The following is an 18,599-nucleotide window of genomic DNA, read 5'->3' as shown; positions in this document are numbered from 1 at the left end:
TGATTTATAATCCATCGAGCCAATTAATACAAGGAGTCCAAAAATGCTTCATTTTCTTCCATACCACTTTATCTAAGCTAAGAGTATGTCTGATTGCCCTAACCCAATCTAAGTATATTGGTGCCTTAGTGCTCAACCACAATTTACATATTTCTCTGCGTGCTAAAATAATTAAGTATAAAAATAACGTATTACTATCTTGAGATACTTCCTCATAATTGGGGGGAATTCCAAAAAATACTTGTTGTGTACTAACCTGTATTTCATACCCAAAGAGAGCTTTCATACCTTCTTGTACTTCAAACCAAAATTGCGATAGTTCAGGGCAAGTCATAAACATATGGAGATCGTCTGCTTTTTCCAGATGGCACTTTGGGCAACAGGGAGTAGGCCCCTTTGAAAATTTAGCAATCCTGGCCGGAGACCAGTATACCCTATGGAGAGAAAACAAGTGGTTCCGCTTTAAATTGGCAGGTGAGACCGTAAGGTGTAGCAAATCAAAGGATACTTGCCATAAGGTCTGCAAGTCGACATCCGGAACTTGGTCTCTCCATAGATGTTCTGGGAGGCTGAACTCTCCATCCTCTCCTTCAAGTATTGTCCAGTATAGAGTAGATGTTTTAAGCGGAGTTGTTTTCTTCATTAGTAGTTCATCCAGGATCGATTTAGCACCTTTGCCCTCTGTGACAGCCTGATCCCAACTTTTTATTTGTAGATACTTAAATTTTGGATACATTTTTATCTGTGAGAGCAAAAATGTCTTCCCAGCTCAAAAGATTACTTTCGGGCATTAGCTGGCCCCATAGTCTGATATTTGCGTTCTGGAGAGCTAGAGATAGTAGAACTTTAGTCCATTCTGGGGCACCCGGGGAGTCCCAAATTGGTGCTAGGTTTGCGTAATATTGGATATTAAGCTTTTTCCTTACTCTGGCCCATACATATGCCATGTCTCTAAGAAGCTTTAGACGCACTTTTTAAAAAAAACGCATATCCCCAAACTTAAAGATAAATGCATGAGACCCTACCTGAGTCTCAGAGAGCATATTTTGAAATATAATGTCTGTTTCTGTACCCCCCAAAGTATCAAATAAACTGATTCCAGCTTTCAATAATAGGGTCCAGGCATACACTCTCAGATCAGGTGCGCACAGCCCACCTTTGCCTTTTTTCCTTCGTAGTTTTTTCCAGGAAATTCTTATACCTTTTGAGGCCCAGATAAACGAGTTCCATTTAGCTTGTATTTTAGTTAATTTAGCTTCTTTAAAAGCAAGTGGAATGTTCTGAAATATAAATATTATTTTGGGTAACAACATCATTTTTACTATATTAATCCTACCAATTAAAGTCAGAGGGAGAAGTGACCAGTTTTTTAGGGAATCCGCCATTTCTTTATTGATCTTTTCAATATTTTTTTCTGCAAGTTGGTTTATGTCCTGTGTAATTTGGATTCCAAGATATCTGATTTGATTTTTCAGGATTGGAATATGATTAATCTGAGGAATATTCCAACACATGCACTCTGATTTAGCTTGATTAATCAGGTATCCAGAGACTTGACCAAATTGCTCTGTCGCTTTGTAGATGAGTGGGATTGATTTAATAGGGTCAATGGTATATAACATCAAATCGTCCGCATAAAGGGCAACTTTCTTCACCCAGTTCTTGTATTTAAAGGGTAGGATATCTTGGTCTTATCTGATCTTTTCTGCGAATGATTCCATGTATAAATCAAATAGTAGAGGTGATAGCGGGCACCCTTGCCTTGTCCCCCTTTGAATTTTTATAGGAGAAGATAGACTACCATTTATCAATAATCTGGCCGTCGGAGCTTGGTAAAATGCTGCTATTGTACTACAGAAGTTTTTCCCTAGATTAACCTTTGCTAATACTTCAGTAAGGAATTCCCAGTTGACACGGTCAAAAGCCTTTGCGGCGTCTAAGGTAATAACCGCTAATGGGATTTTGTATTGAGAAGCAACATCTATCGCTCCCACCAATGTTTGTGTAAGCTCTTGTATAGAACGACCCCTTATAAAGCCTTTCTGGTCTAAATGTAGAAGTTTAGCTGCCGATCCGTTTAGTCTTTTTGCTAGTATATTTGCCATAAGCTTTTAGTCAGTGTTAAGGAGGGAGATGGGCCTATATGAGTCACACTGGTATGCTCTCTTCATTGGTTTTAAAATGAGAACCACTACGGCCTCGTTCCAAGAAACAGGTATATTATCCCCTTCCTCAAATATACCAGAAAATAGTCTTTTCAAAATGGGTATAATTACTGGAGCTAATAGTTTGTAGATTTCTGAAGGTAACCCGTCAGGGCCTGGAGCCTTACTATTCTTAGCGGAATCTATGGCCACAACTATTTCAGTGGAACTGATCTCTCTACTAAGATTATCGGAGGACAGATCATCTAAAGCTTGAACCTGGAATTGGTCAAGCCATGAATATATTGATTGTTGTTGAGGGTGTACATCTTCTCTATAAACTTCGTCAAAGTGATGGAAAAAGGCCTGTTCAATATCTAGCCTGTTCTCAGAAATCACATCCGAGTCTATGATCTGCACTTCCTTTATGGAGTTCTTTTCATTATCTTTTTTTGTTTTCCAGGCTAAAAGTTTTCCGCTGGCCTCTTCATATTCGACATGTGCTAATGCACTAGCCTGCCAGCGCTTCCTCAGCCTTCCGTCTAATACCTGCTCTAGTTCTAATTTGCAGGTTAGGAGATCTTTTTTATTGTTGTTCTCTGCGTCTGGGGAGCTGGGGGCAAGTTTTCTGTAATTCTTGACTGGCCTCCAGGTTTTTGGATGCTCTCTCCATATACTCAGCCATCCTGGAGCGGAGACCAAGTACATAGTCCACAACATTTAGCTTAGGCTTTTTGAGAGGTAACTCCCATCCTTCCTTCACCAAACATAGTGGACCCCTCACAGGGTGGCCAAACAAAAGGGCTGTAGCCAACCCCCTTCTGTGGGACCTCTCTGTAAGCAAAGAGCAAGCAGGGTAAAAGGGTGTCCCATTTCCGCCTAAGCTTCTCTGGTAGTCCTTTTATCATTCCCTTGAGGGTCTTGTTGAACCTTTCCACAAGCCCATTGCACTGAGGATGATAGGGTGTGGTAAACTTGTAGTTTACTCCACACTCCTTCCACATTGCTTTTAAGTATCCAGACATGAAGTTGGTACCTCTGTCTGAAAGAACCTCCTTTGGAAAGCCCACTCTTGAGAAAACTGCCATGAGGGCTTTTGCCACAACAGGTGCTGTTGTGGTCCTCAGGGGAATTGCTTCTGGGTACCTGGTGGCATGATCCACTACCACCAGTTTAAATCTGTGCCCAGATGCTGTTTGAGGATCCATGGGGCCCACAATGTCTATTCCAACTCTTTCAAAGGGTACCCCTACCACAGGTAGTGGTATCAGGGGGGCCTTTGTGGTGCCACCTGACTTACCACTGGCTTGGCAAGTGACACAGGAGCGACAAAACTCCTTGACATTTTCTGACATGTGAGGCCAGTGAAAGTGAGGGAGAAGCCTGTCCCAAGTCTTGTTCTGGCCTAGGTGTCCTGCAAGGGGAATATCATGGGCCAAGGTAAGAAGGAAATAAGCATGGGCGAATTTTGCGAATCTCGCGTTCGCGAATTTTGCGGATTTGCGAACTCGCAATCCGCAAAATCCGCGAATTTGCGGATTTTTTTTTTTGTGTGTTCGCGCGTGTTTCTGCCAGTTCGCGAGGGTTTTTACAATTTCGCAATTTGCGAACTTACCTGTCGGGTCGCAAGTTTTGCGAACTTGTTGTTTCTACGTGTCCAGCCTGTTTGGGACACTCTTCTTCATCACTGCCACTCTCTGTCACCACTGCCACTCTCTGACTACTCATGCCACCCTCTGGCCCACCCATGCCACCCTCTGTTTCATCACCACACCCTCTGGTTGTCCAGTGTACATTATTTTCGGCAAAGCAAAGCACACCTTCCCTGCCTCAAGTGACCTGAATTAATTTGGGGCTGATTAATGTGTCACAGAATATTTTTTTAGCTGGCACCTGCTTCCTTAGTGCTTCCTGATTAGTGATCTTTTGCACATGCTAAGTGCTTTCATTGTTGCAAAATTAGTTACAACACCTGCCCTGCCCCAACTGACAATAATGAATTAGGGGCTGATTAATGGATTTTAACTTCCAGCCTGGCTCCTGCTTGTCTCCCTTAGCTGTAATTCAGGACCTTTGTGGCATATGTGTAACTATTCTGAGGTTCAGAGCAGGGTCACATAATAGTTGCAACTGGCAACTGAACTCTGGAGGGGCCCCTCAGGAAGCACTACAGGAAATGGCTACTAATGATGAGCCTGAACTTTTGAACCTGGTAAGTAGTTTCAGTTTTGCTAAGATCGTATTTCTGCAATTTAGCACTTACTCGCGGGGTGCGAAGTTGTACTGGCAAGCCGCGAACTCACGCGAACAGTGCGAGCAAGCCATAAAATCCGCTGCTCGCGGATTTGCGGATTTTGCGGGAGATGCGCGGATCTCGCGGATTGCGAATTTACCGAAAATCCGCAAAATCCGCGAGCGAAACGGATTTTCCGCCCATGCTTAGAAGGAAACCCGTAAACTTCAAAGGTATAACCAACCTCCTGGTGGCACCAGGCTTAGGGGCTCTAGCCTCTGAATAAAGGAGTCCATCATCCCAACAAACTTTATGGGCACCTTGAGCATTCCCTTCAGGCTCAGCAGCAGCTTGCTGTCTGAGGGGTTCAAGTGAAGGGCAATTTTATTGGGCCTGCCCCATGTCTGCCCTTGATGGTCCCCCTATCCCCAGAAACTCAACCTGGTCAGGCTCAAGTTCCTCTGAGACAGTCTCCTCTTGGACTGCAGAATCAGCTACCTGTGAAGTCTGATCCTCAACCTGGGGCAAGTGGAAGGCACAGCCTTAACCCTCTTGCTTCTTCTCTTGGGTTGTGGTTGGTCTAATGTTTCAAGATCCACCACTGGTTCAGGAAGGCACTTCTTAGCCTGAGACCTTATCACTACAAGGACATGAGCTGAAATCCCTAGCATTTCTGCATGAGTCCTGTACTCCACTTCTGACCAAACTGAGCTTTCAAGATCATTGCCTAACAGACAGTCTACTGGGAGGTCTGCACTTACCACAACTTTCTTTAGGCCAGTTACCCCTCCCCAGGAGAAGTTCACAACAGCCACACTATGTGAAGTAGTGGAGTTGCTTGCATTGGTCACTAGGTAACTTTCACCTAGTACAATCTGACCAGGGTCCACAAAGTCAGGTGTCACCATAGTGATACTGGCACAAGTGTCCCTGTAGGCCTGAGCCAGTTTCTCATTGATTAAAGGAGCCTGCCTATTTTGCCCAGGTTACTGGGGCTCACTGTAGTGGTCAAAGATAAGTCCACATCATATAGGAGAACTGCCTGAGTGGGGACTCTGACTAGGCCAGATTCCACTTCAGCACCCAAGGTTAACCCTACTATCCCCTTAGGTTGTGCACTACCACTGCTGACTGTACTAGGGGGTGCAGGTGCTTTAGGAGCTGCAGTGGTAGGAACTGGATTTTTCTTGGTGCATTCACTGCCCCAGTGTGAAACTGATTTGCAGGTATTACACCAAGGTTTCTTTGGGCCCTCATTCTTCTTTTTCTTTTTGTCATTTTGGGAACCACCCTCCTTATTACTAATTTGGGGGCCTGAAGACTTCTGGTCCTTTTCTTTATCTTTCTGATTCTCACCCTTCTGGTCTGTTTTCTTCTGGTCACCATGGTTCTGGGGTTTCTGCTTAATCCTTGTTCTGACCCATTTGTCCGCCTTCTTTCCCAATTCTTGGGGAGAGGTCAGATCAGAGTCAATAAGGTATTGATGCAACAGCTGGTTCTGACAGTTATTAAGGATCTGCTCTCTCATGATAAGATTGTACAATCCTGTATAGTCTGAGACTTTACTTCCCTGCAGCCAACCCTCCAAAGCCTTAGTGGCACAATCAACAAAATCAGTCCAGTCCTGAGTCTGTGCTTTTTGGGTGTCTCTGAACAACAACCTGTATTGCTCAGTGGTTAGGCCAAACCCTTCAATAAGAGCACTCTTCAGGACAGAGAAGTTTTTGGCATCCTCAGGACTAACTGGGAGGAGCCTATCTCTCCCTTTCTCAGAAAAGGAGTACCATAAAATTGCTGCCCACTGATCCTGAGGAACCTGCTGTACCATGCAGGCTCTCTCAAGAGCAGTCATCCATTTGTGGATGTCATCTCCTTCCTTGTCGGCGGCACAATTTTTGTCAGGTTTCTATTGTCATAGCCCCTGTCTTTCTCTCTAGGAATTATGCTGCCACCAGTGGCATCTAAGCAACACAACTTTTGTTCTCTTGCCAAGGCAAGTCTAGCTTGAGCCAAGGCTATCTCTTCCCTCTCTATCTGGAGTTGGACAGCCCTCATCCTGGTCCTATGCTCTTTCCTCTGGGGGGGGGGAGTCATTCCCCTTTGAGCTTCCCTGGAGACACTAGAAACATGAGAGACCCCTGATGGAGATCTCACCCTTCTGTTGCCTGTGGGAATTATGTTATAGGATCTGGGGAGGTGCTGGCCCTCTCCATTACCATGTAGGCTTAAGTTGGCCTGGTTAAGCCTGGCAACTACCATCTGGTCACCCTGTTGATCCTGATTCTCAGGCTCATCTACCTCTGAGCCATCTTCCTCTTCTAGAGTTGTCTCATTCTCAGGGTGGGTCACTCCATCTCTTAAACCTAAGGGAACTGCATTCGCCTTGGCTAAGTCATCCATCTCTAGGATGGCTATCATGATAGGAATGGTGGGTGTCTGCCCCTTTTTAGCCCCCTTGCAATGCACAAGGCACTCAAGTCTTTGTGGCTAAGTTTGTCATAGCTGGAAGTTGCCTTGGTGAGGTCAACTGTCTCAGGGGTAGAACCTGAGGCTCCACCTGCGTCAGACATGACTGCTAGTGAGGTGCAAGTGGTGTACTTACCTACACTAAGTGTTTTCCTACTGTACCTTGCTAGTGAGTTGTAGTCAGGGTGTGCTAGTCCCTTTAATCTACAACTACTAAGTTCAGTAGAACTTAATATGCTAAGCTTTTGATTTATATGTACCTAGGGTACTTTATGTGATCTTTCAATTTGATAAAAAGATTGCAATGGTAAAACAACAGCAAACTCAAATCCGCACCGCTGCACACCAATGTGAGAAGTTGGCCTGATATATGATGTTTCCAATTCTGGAACCACCTTGTATCAGTCCAAACAATCCCTTATGGTGTCTGGTTGTAAGTAAACCTTATTAGACAAGCTATCTTAAGGGTAACATAGACTAAGCAGCCTTAAAGGCTTAACTCAAGAGGTCGTGTTAAGCGAGCTGTTTTACCAATCACAGTCCTGTAATATCAAATGAAAGGACACCACACAAGTATATATTATAAAAATATATGTGTTTATTTCTAAATTAATCCCCAGTACTCTTTATGAGCAAAGGGGCACAAGCGTTAAATCAAAAGCACAGTATAACATACAAAGTTGCACAATTATGGATGAGGGCGGGTGGCCACTCAAACCATATATTAAAAAAGTGGTATAAGAGATACCAATCAAACAGTGGTTAGGCCTAGGGCCTAGGGAATCGCTGGGAGCAGTCGGGACAAGCAATGCTGAAGTCAGGAAAAGCCCGCGGGATTCGGGTGCAGCACTTAAAGTGCGGCTTGCACCAATGCAATGTCAATGGTGCGTAAAAGTTACACAAATAGAGTTTAAGGACACTTCCGCTGAACCTAGAGGAACCAAACTTTAGACACAGACCCTAGAGGTGTGTACCAGTGTGGGAACACTGGCGTTGCAATGTTACCTCACCCACAGGAAGCGGGTACATAGGGTCGAAGTGGCGTCGGGTTTTGACAAGCAGGCTCTTGGTGCTTGGAGCTGAAGATGCTGCAGGCGATGTGAAGGAGAAGTGTCCGGTGTGATCCAAGGGTGGATCAGAGTATAAAAGTACCTGAAAGCAGAGGGGACAGAGTCTGGGTCACTCAGCAGTGACCAGGGTGGAACCAGGACGGAACCAGGCAATGTTGGGCGCAATCAGGTGGTTGTTGAGGAGCTTCTCTCCGCTGTCACGTGGGCTCTGGGGCATCTGCGACGTCCAGGAGCGGGTCACGATCTGTCCCACGCAGGCTCTCACCGTCGGCACAGTCGGCTTCAAGATTTGAGCAAACAACACTTGGCAAGAGCAATCCACGCAGGACCGGGGGATTGCTTCTCACTCGGACCAGGAGGGTCAGAGCGGGTGCTCCTTTTCAGAGGAGCTGGTGCAAGTCTGGAGCAGTCCGAAGGTCCCCCTACTCGGAGGGGAACAAACCGATGCACAGCATATAGACCGTGGTCTTATTCAATAAACATTATTGATCAAAAAAGTCTGATTGTTAAATTTCCAAGTGTTTTATTCTTCACGTAGTGAATATTCTTTGGTATTTTTGTTCATCAATGTATTATACACCAAAAGCATGTTACTGGGTGATCCATAATTCAGTCATTATGATCCATAACAAAAATTCCCGATGCATTTCGGGCAGACGCCCTTTCTCAAGGGAAATGCTCTACAAAAAGAAACAAATGTGGCCAAAATCAATAATATGGAGGCAATTAAATACTCGACCGAATAACAGCATGTTAAAGCCGGATTTAAAGTGGCTAGACAGCAAGTGACGATGGTTAAAATGAAACGTGACAAAAAATTACCAGGGAATTCCAAGTAAAATGTAGGTAACCAGAGAGGTGCACGCAAGCAAAAAACAGAAAAAATAGCGGGTAGTTACACAAAACGACTAAAGCATTGCTAGACCCTAGGGCGGGTCAGAACAAACATCAACATGCTCGGCTACGCTAAAGCGGACTTACATGAGGAAGTTAGTAAGGTGCCTCGCGGCGTAACAGCGGTGTGATGATACCGATGAAGGTGGTTCAAACGTGTGTATAACTAGTGTGCAAGACATAAAGGAAGGACACGAAACGTGGAATTAGTAAACAGCGAGAAAGGACCCCGAAGGAAGGAAATTGGTCGCCATGTTAGAACGGGTAAAGGAACAAATAATAACAAAGATAAGTACAATAATGAATTTAGTGCAATCAACAATGACAAGCATAGAGTTCATGATGAATTATAAGTAGCACAAGAATTCAATTCGGTCGTTCAGCCCGTTTGGCACCATCGTGGAAAGGAAACGGATCCAGAAGTTCTCACGTTTGAGTAGAGTGTTCTTATTGTTGTAGGTAACTGGTACTTGTTCCAAGATCAAAAATTTTAGTTGGGCAACTGTATGTCTGGATTCAGCAAAGTGGGAAGCAACTGTGGATTTGAGATTGTTGGTACGTATATTGCTTTTGTGTTCTAAAATCCGTGTTCGGATTTTTCGTTCTGTATGTCCCACATAGCTTTTTCCGCATGGACACTTCAATTTCGCATTTACAAGAGGCAGAAATTTGAAGGAAATTCTATCCAAACCAAACCTTGACGACACACCCAGGATCTACAAAGGACTGAGACCTTGCTACAACTGTTCGAATTGCAACAATTGCATCTCTGGTAATGTTATCTGCCACCCGATGAAAGGGCACCCTATCAAATTAAAAGTAAACGCCACCTGCAACTCGAATAATGTCATATACCTATTGAAGTGTCCATGCGGAAAAAGCTATGTGGGACATACAGAACGAAAAATCCGAACACGGATTTTAGAACACAAAAGCAATATACGTACCAACAATCTCAAATCCACAGTTGCTTCCCACTTTGCTGAATCCAGACATACAGTTGCCCAACTAAAATTTTTGATCTTGGAACAAGTACCAGTTACCTACAACAATAAGAACACTCTACTCAAACGTGAGAACTTCTGGATCCGTTTCCTTTCCACGATGGTGCCAAACGGGCTGAACGACCGAATTGAATTCTTGTGCTACTTATAATTCATCATGAACTCTATGCTTGTCATTGTTGATTGCACTAAATTCATTATTGTACTTATCTTTGTTATTATTTGTTCCTTTACCCGTTCTAACATGGCGACCAATTTCCTTCCTTCGGGGTCCTTTCTCGCTGTTTACTAATTCCACGTTTCGTGTCCTTCCTTTATGTCTTGCACACTAGTTATACACACGTTTGAACCACCTTCATCGGTATCATCACACCGCTGTTACGCCGCGAGGCACCTTACTAACTTCCTCATGTAAGTCCGCTTTAGCGTAGCCGAGCATGTTGATGTTTGTTCTGACCCGCCCTAGGGTCTAGCAATGCTTTAGTCGTTTTGTGTAACTACCCGCTATTTTTTCTGTTTTTTGCTTGCGTGCACCTCTCTGGTTACCTACATTTTACTTGGAATTCCCTGGTAATTTTTTGTCACGTTTCATTTTAACCATCGTCACTTGCTGTCTAGCCACTTTAAATCCGGCTTTAACATGCTGTTATTCGGTCGAGTATTTAATTGCCTCCATATTATTGATTTTGGCCACATTTGTTTCTTTTTGTAGAGCATTTCCCTTGAGAAAGGGCGTCTGCCCGAAATGCATCGGGAATTTTTGTTATGGATCATAATGACTGAATTATGGATCACCCAGTAACATGCTTTTGGTGTATAATACATTGATGAACAAAAATACCAAAGAATATTCACTACGTGAAGAATAAAACACTTGGAAATTTAACAATCAGACTTTTTTGATCAATAATGTTTATTGAATAAGACCACGGTCTATATGCTGTGCATCGGTTTGTTCCCCTCCGAGTAGGGGGACCTTCGGACTTCTCAGCCTTCGTGCTCTCACTGTTTGGTCAGACAGTGTTCATCCGATTGCACGCTACAATCCATCACAACCGTATCTATTTGAGTTTACCCACGCTGTGCGAGTGCCCACTCAATCTAGCAAGTCTGGAGCAACCAGAATCGCAAGTTGGTTTTAGGTTTTCATTCGCACTGGGGCCACAAGCCAGCTGGCAAGTGACCTGGCCAACGCATCAAGCCAAAGCAATCAGAAGGGCCCCACGCAGCACTCGTCAAGTGTAGAGGGGTGAGCTTCGGTGCAAAAGTAGCTCAGGGTGAGGGCTTCTTAAACCCCGGTGTACAGCTTCGAGGGTCACTCGTGGGCTGCACGGTCAGCGTCTCGTGGTCTTTTCAAGATGGTGTGCCCGACGCTTCCGGTCGCATCCACGGGTCTCAGCTCTGCAGGGACTGTGGATCGGGCTGTAAGAAGGCAGGCAAGCTTAAACTCGTTGATCTCTGTTGCTCGAGTTCCGGCGGGAACTGCAATAAAGCAGACGTCGAGGTGCTGGATGGTGCCTGTTTGCACAGGGAGGTCACTCCTTAACCACAAGGGAGATTCTTCAGTCTTCTACGTTGAGTAGGATGTCGAAGGGTCCCGAGTTTTGTTTCAAATGTTTCGTCAGAATAATCTGAGTGCTTTGGCACTGCTCCCATTCTTATACCAATCTAGGGGGCTGGATTACCTGCTAGGTCCCCTCCTATGGGTGGGACCCAGGAAGGGGGTGGATACACCCCTTTCCCTTTGATCCAGGCCGCACTGGGACTGGGGCTGGTGTGCCCCAGAACCGGTTTGGCCGGATTATGCAAGGGGCAGCCTTGTGCTCCCCAGGCAGTGTCTGGTTTCTTTCAAACCTCCCTGCTACAATCCACTATCTCCTGTCTGGGGTGGTGTAACACTGCCCTGCGACAGGAAACCCTTTGTCCAGGCCTCCTCTGCTGAGTTTCGGTCGGCAGCAGGAGGTCAGACTTGTGCCTGTGGCAGAAGCATCCATTTTGTGGATCTGAGGCTCTTTTAAAAATCAACCGCGTTCCAGCAAAGTAACATGTCTTCTCCCTCTAGAGGGGTGAAATGCTATCCCCGTCGACAAAACTGTCGAGGGGATAGTATTCCAAATCGTATGACACCTTACACGACATGTTTTGATAAAGCCAAACCAAAGTTGCTATATAACCGCGAGGATTATAAGGCACTTAAGAGTATATGGTATGGCATTATCCCGGATCAGCTTAGGGAGTTGTTCCCGACAGCTGCAGACAGGCTCAGCTCATGCCAGAGCTCCATCTCAAATTAAACCACGCACTCTGCCTCCAGGATTGATAAGGCCTTCCATAGGTGTGGCTCACAGGTTTATATGTGTCCAGATATAGGTTTAGATATAGGTATACTATATCTAAGCAAGGGGTGATTACACCCACTTGCCCCAGCTGAGTGATCAGCCAGTATTGTCAATTTAAGAACCAGCCAGGGGTGGCAAAAGCTATGCTTCAGCCCCTGGTAGGCCTTGGTGGCACCTATGCCCTGAGCACCTGTAGTGCATGGTACAGGGGCTGACAAGGAGTCCATTTCCAATCGTGGTATGTTCCTATAGCACATGTATTATGAATTTAGAGAGAGAACAGCAGGCTGGTGGTCTGATTAGCAGGCCCACAGCCTCAGTAATTCGAAAACCAGTGAAGCAAAAATCAAAAATTGGGGTGACCATAGGATAGCAGACCCTACTCTCCTACAAACACTGATTGATGGTGCCCCGGATTATAAAAATACATATCGTTTTGTAATTGACCTCCGAGAGGTCAACAAAATTATGGTCCCACAATACCCAGTGGTACCTGATATTACTGCAATTCTGACAATGATTCCCCCTACGGCTCAGTATTTTTCAATAATTGATCTAAAGAATGCTTTCTTTAGCATCCCAATTCATTTTGATAGCAGATATAACGTCGGATTCTCATTGGCTGGCCGAAGCTTTAGATTTAGTCGCGCACCTCAAGGCTATACAGAGAGTCCTAGCATTTACAGTCAAGCCGTGAAAGCAGTCCTTGATGAATTAATTTTGCCAGAGGGGAATGCGATCATCCAGTATGTGGATGACATCTTTGGCCTCTGACACAGAGGAAGGCTGCAAAGAGGCCACGGTTAAATTGTTAAAACATTTGGCTGCAAAGGGTAATAAAGTGTCCCTTTCTAAATTCCAATATTGTCGACAGGAAGTGACCTGCCTTGGCCACCTACTGTCGAAAGCGGGGAGACGATTGACTCCAGAGCGAATATCTATGATAACTAACATGTCTGTACCTCGTACTCAACGTGATGTTCGTGTTTTTCTTGGCATAACCTCTTACTGTCGCCAGTGGATTCCTAACTATTCACTCCTCTCTAAACCCTTGTTTTATTTGACAACCAAAGATGTGCATGAACCCCTACCCTGGACGGATGAATGTCAAGAAGCCTTTGATTCTTTCAAGTCTGCTCTTTGTTCTGCACCTGTCTTGGGTACTCCAGATTACCGAAAGCCTTTTTTACTTTATGTGCACGAGGTGGACGGTTGTTTGGTATCAGTGTTAACACAGGGTTTTGGCGGAAAGCAAAGACCCTGCGCATTCTTTTCATCAGTCGTGGATAGTATTGCACGAGCCCTCCTGAGTTGCCTGTGGGCCGCTGCTGCATTAGCGGTGGCTATTCGGCAATCAGAAGGAATAGTCCTGAATACAGACCTCACTGTCATGGTACCGCATGCTGTGGATATCCTTTTGAATAGAACCAAGACCCAGCCCCTTACGAGTGCTCGATTGACAGGGTATGAGCTAACTCTGTTTGCACCCCATATCACAAATAAAAGATGTGCCACTCTGAACCTCCAGGGGCAGAGTCAGCACAAGCAGCACATGCTTCTGAACACGCGGCAAAGACCGCGTTACTAGCGACTCTTTTGCAACCTGATGTGGAACTTTGAACCACTTACGAAGGAATCTCAAATTGAGAACTTCGTACAAACCTTTGAAAACTACACTAATAGTGTGAGTACTTTCTATGTCCTTTTTTTGTGTTTTGTCCTGACGAAAGCTCCATAGACCTTCTGGCCCTAGGTGAGCTGAAACATGTCGACCTGTCTTTAAGAGTTATATGGTAATCCGGTAACTCAATTACTTAACATAACCATTACTTTTTTATCTAACGGTCCTCACCTTCTTTGAATAAATATTATTGTTACGGGGAACTACAGTTTTTTACAACTCCTCAAACCCCCCCCTTGTCTTATTCATCACCTCCTGAGATCTGTCCCCCTATCTCTGGACACTTCTACACTAACTGGAGGTTGCCTCGGGTGAGGCAGGCATACAGCACGTTATTTTGACAACCCAATGACTATGCCCTGACGCTTGACTAAGGGGTGGACGAAAAGATATACCGCACGTTTTCAACAACCAATTGTGTCAGCGTCTATGAGGGTTGTCAAAGAATAACCAATGGTTATTGTAGAGACTAGTGTCCATTCCCACTGTTGATTAATTAACCACTCTGAACCCAGCCACATTACTACCCCTCCCTTTAAATGATGAAAAGGACGATGTCCACGACTGTATATTTAGAACAGAAGAGGAAATGAAGAGACGCGTAGATCTCACTGACACCCCTTTATCTGACCCTCAAGGGGAGTTGTATGTAGATGGCTCTTGTTTTAAGTTACCAGATGGCGCTGCGACAGCTGCATATGCTGTTACGACATTAAAGACTGTGGTGGAGACCGCAAGGATTTCTCATCTCTCAGCCCAGGCAGCTGAACTAATAGCCTTGTTAAGAGCATGCGAATTGAGTGAAGGGCTGAGGGTGAACATTTTTACGGGCAGCCAGTATGCCTTTGGCGTGGCCCATAGCTTTGGGAGGCTGTGGCGGGAGAGGGGTTTCTTTACCACACATGGCCAGAAAATTCAGCATGGCCCTTTAATTGATCGATTGTTATTTGCTTTGACACTACCAGAGAAAGTGGCCATCATTAAGTGTAGCGCCCACAAGAAAGTCGTTGACTCCACTGGAAAGGGAAACGCTTTTGCTGATTCAGTAGCAAAAGAGACAGCCCAGACTAGAATGAACCCCATGTTCCATAGCACATTGGTCCGGTGGGTAGCAGAAACATCCCTGTTCGACAACACCATTGAAAGTGTGAGAGAACTGCGGAAGGAAGCAACAATAGATGAAGTACAGAGATTGGAACAGGAAGTAGGGAAACTAGATAAGAATGATTGGTGGATAGATCTATCTGAGAAGCAGCGATGGTTACTGCCTAATGCATTAGTATAGGCTCTAGTGACCATGGCCCATGGTCTGGCCCACATAGGCGCGAAAGGTATCTGTGCAGTGTTAGACCCAGAATGGAACAACCCAAACATTCCCAAAACTGCAGCACACATAGTGAAATATTGCCCAGTGTGTTTACACCATAATCCTGGAGGTAGAGTACCTGTTTTGAGTGGAAAGTTTGCCCCACCGTCTTTGCCTTTTGAGGTAATACAAATTGATTACATCCAGATGGAAAGAGGGAATAATTTAAAGTATGTATTAGTGGTGGTATGTGCTTTTAGTAAATGGGTTGAAGCCTACCCCACTAAAGAAGCCACTGCAGTTGCAACTGCCAAAGCCCTGGTTAAAGAGTACTTGCCCCGATATTGCTTGCCCCGGGTTATCTGGTCTGACAACGGGCCTCATTTTAATGCCCTGCTAGTACAGAGTGTTTGTGAAGGTCTGCAGATAAAACAAAAGTTCCATGCCGCCAGACATCCCGAGTCGGCTGGTCTGGTGGAAAAGTATAATGGCACACTAAAATTAAAAATGGCAAAAATCTGTGAGAGTACTGGATTGTTAGACGGGGACCTGGAGGGTCGGCTGAGGACAAGGGGAGAGGCCTCCGGGGAGGACCGTCTCCAGCGATCGTACAGACAAGTAACTTCCCCCCCACCGATGGACACCACACAAGGATAGGGTTAACGCTTTTTATATGCAGTTCTTGAAGTAAAGTATCACGGTACAGTGAGATCAGGACACGAGGGTCCTCTCAATTCTAGTCTCTAGAAAGGAAAGGGGGTAGCGGGACAGTCTTGGTACCGATCTGGTATTGAGATGATGGGTAGCTCACAATCCTCGAGCTCGGCGTTCTAGAAGGTCGAGCCGCGGCAGCGCCAGCAGGTCCCGGTGCGGCTGCAGGTGGCAGAGGGCCGCGGCAGCGCCAGCAGGTCCCGATGAGGATGTAGGTTGCAAAGGGCCGCGGCAGCGCCAGCAGGCCCCGACGAGGATGTAGGTTGCAAAGGGCCGCGGCAGCGCCAGCAGGTCCCGACGAGGATGTAGGTTGCAAAGGGCCGCGGCAGCGCCAGCAGGTCCTGACGAGGATGAAGGTTTGCAAAGGGCCGTGGCAGCGCCAGCAGGTCCTGACGAGGATGAAGGTTGCAGAAAGCCGCGGCAGCGCTAGCAGGCAGGACGGAGGTTCACAAGGCAGGGCTGTGGCAGCGCCAGAAGTCCGTCAAGGATGAGTTCTTCACGGTGTCTCTCGACTCCAGGATACAACTGCCGTCCTGCTCTGGAGCTGCCCCAGTTATAGGTCTGGCGCCCTTTGATGTCCGGACCCTCGCACTTGGAGGTCGGGAGGTCCGGGATGAGGGAGTCCAGACACCCAGCAGGGGGGTGGAGCCAGCGCCCGGGGAGGCTGGGGGCAATCGGCACCTGGCGGGGGAGAGCCATCGACACTCCTCTCTCCCATTGACCTGCCAAGTGGTCCGTTCACCTCCTGGGTGGATGGTGGTGCCGGGATGTCGGGGCCAGGCCAGGCCCAGGGTTGGGGTCGAGCTGAGGCCACGCGGCCTCGTGGTGCAGTGTCCAAGATGGCGGCTGGGCCAGGCAATGGTGCTGACGGTGGCCCGGGCCATGGATACAGAGATGCCCGGGAGCAGGCGTCCCGTAGGGGACGGGTTGCGGGTTGCTTCTGTGGGTCGTCGGGGTTGTTCTTCGGGTGGCACCGGGAGAGCCGGTGTCCGGGCTCTGTCATGCGGGGAGGGAGCGGGCCCTTCATGAGGCCTGTCCAACATGCGTCCCCCCCAGCTGAAGGCGGGGAGAGTCACCCATCCTCTTGGGGACTCTCCTCGTCGAGGCGGAAAAAGCGTGACAGGCCGTCCGCGTTGGCGTGGTCTTGGCCAGGGCGATGCTCCACAGTGAAGTCCATCCCCTGCAGGGAGATGGACCATCGCAACAGTTTGGGATTCTCCCCCCGCATCTGCATCAACCATTGCAGGGGTCGATGATCTGTTTGTACCCGGAAGTGGGTACCGAAGAGGTAGGGCCAGAGTTTCTTGAGGGCCCACACTACTGCAAAGGCCTCCCGCTCGATGGTACTCCAGCGCTGCTCTCGGGCCAGCAGGCGTCGGCTGATGAAGGCCACTGGCTGGTCGACTCCCTCAGGGTTGAGTTGGGAGAGGACTGCCCCAATGCCATGGTCTGATGCGTCAGTCTGGACGATGAACTCACGGCTGTAGTCAGGGGCCTGGAGCACAGGGGCGGTGCACATGGCGGCCTTCAGCTTCTCGAAGGCCGCTTGACAGTCTGGGGTCCAGTTGACTCTCTTTGGGTGGTTCTTGGATGTGAGTTCCGTGAGGGGCCCCACAATGCTGCCATAGTCCTTCACAAATCGCCTGTAGTATCCGGTGAGCCCCAAGAAGGCTCGGACCTCAGTTTGAGTGACGGGTGGCTGCCAGGACTGGATGGCATCGATCTTGAGCTGGAGAGGGGCCACCAGACCGCTCCCCAATTGGTGCCTGAGGTAGGTCACGGACCCTTGGCCAATTTGGCACTTGCTGGCCGGCCTGTTGGAGGGCGTGCAGGACCTCTCGGAGGTGGTGAAGGTGGTCTGCCCAGTGGCGGCTGTACACCGCGATATCGTCCAGGTAAGCGGCAGTGAATCCTTCGAGGCCCGCCAATACCTGGTTCACCAGTCGTTGGAAAGTGGCGGGAGCGTTTTTCATGCCGAATGGCATCACTTTGAAATGGTAGTGACCATCCGGGGTAGAGAAAGCGGATCGTTCTTGGGCTCTGGGGGTGAGGCCGATCTGCCAGTAGCCCGCTGTCAGTTCAAAGATGCTCAGGTAGCGGGCAGCCCCCATGCGGTCAACCAGTTCATCCGCTCGGGGAATGGGGTGAGCGTCGGTTCGGGTGACAGCGTTCAGACCCCGATTGTCGACGCAGAATCGGAGCTCGGGGGTGGTGCCCGGGGCAGCAGCTTTGGGGACCAGTACGACTGGGCTGGCCCAGGGGCTGTCAGATGGCTCGATGACTTCGAGTGTGAGCATTTTGGAGACTTCGTCTTGGATGCAGGCACGCACCCGATCTGGCACTCGGTACGCCCGGTGTCGGATAGGGGGACTGTCCCCAGTGTCCACGTCGTGAAGGCACCAGGGGGTGACCCCGGGGGTGAGGGAGAACAAGCTTGCAAATTGCAGCAGGAGAGCCTGACAGTCTTGGCGCTGCTCCGGGGTTAGGGCATCGGAGAGTCGGACCCCGTCCACTGAGCGATCTTTCTCACGGGTCCTCAGTAGGTCAGGGAGGGGCTCAGAGTCTTCCTCTGCCCCACTATCGGTGGCCATCAGTAGGCTGAGCTCCGAGCGCACGAAGTGTGGTTTGAGTCTGTTGGCGTGAAGGACCCGGAGGGGGTTCCGGGGGTACTCCATGTCGATTAGATAGGTGACGGGGCCCTTGCGCTCTACCACCTTGAAGGGTCCGGTCCACTTGTCCTGCAGGGCACAA

The sequence above is a fragment of the Lissotriton vulgaris genome, chromosome 10 (assembly GCF_964263255.1).
Source record: "Lissotriton vulgaris chromosome 10, aLisVul1.2, whole genome shotgun sequence".
Classification (NCBI taxonomy): domain Eukaryota; kingdom Metazoa; phylum Chordata; class Amphibia; order Caudata; family Salamandridae; genus Lissotriton; species Lissotriton vulgaris.
Note: the sequence above shows the minus strand (reverse complement) of the source record.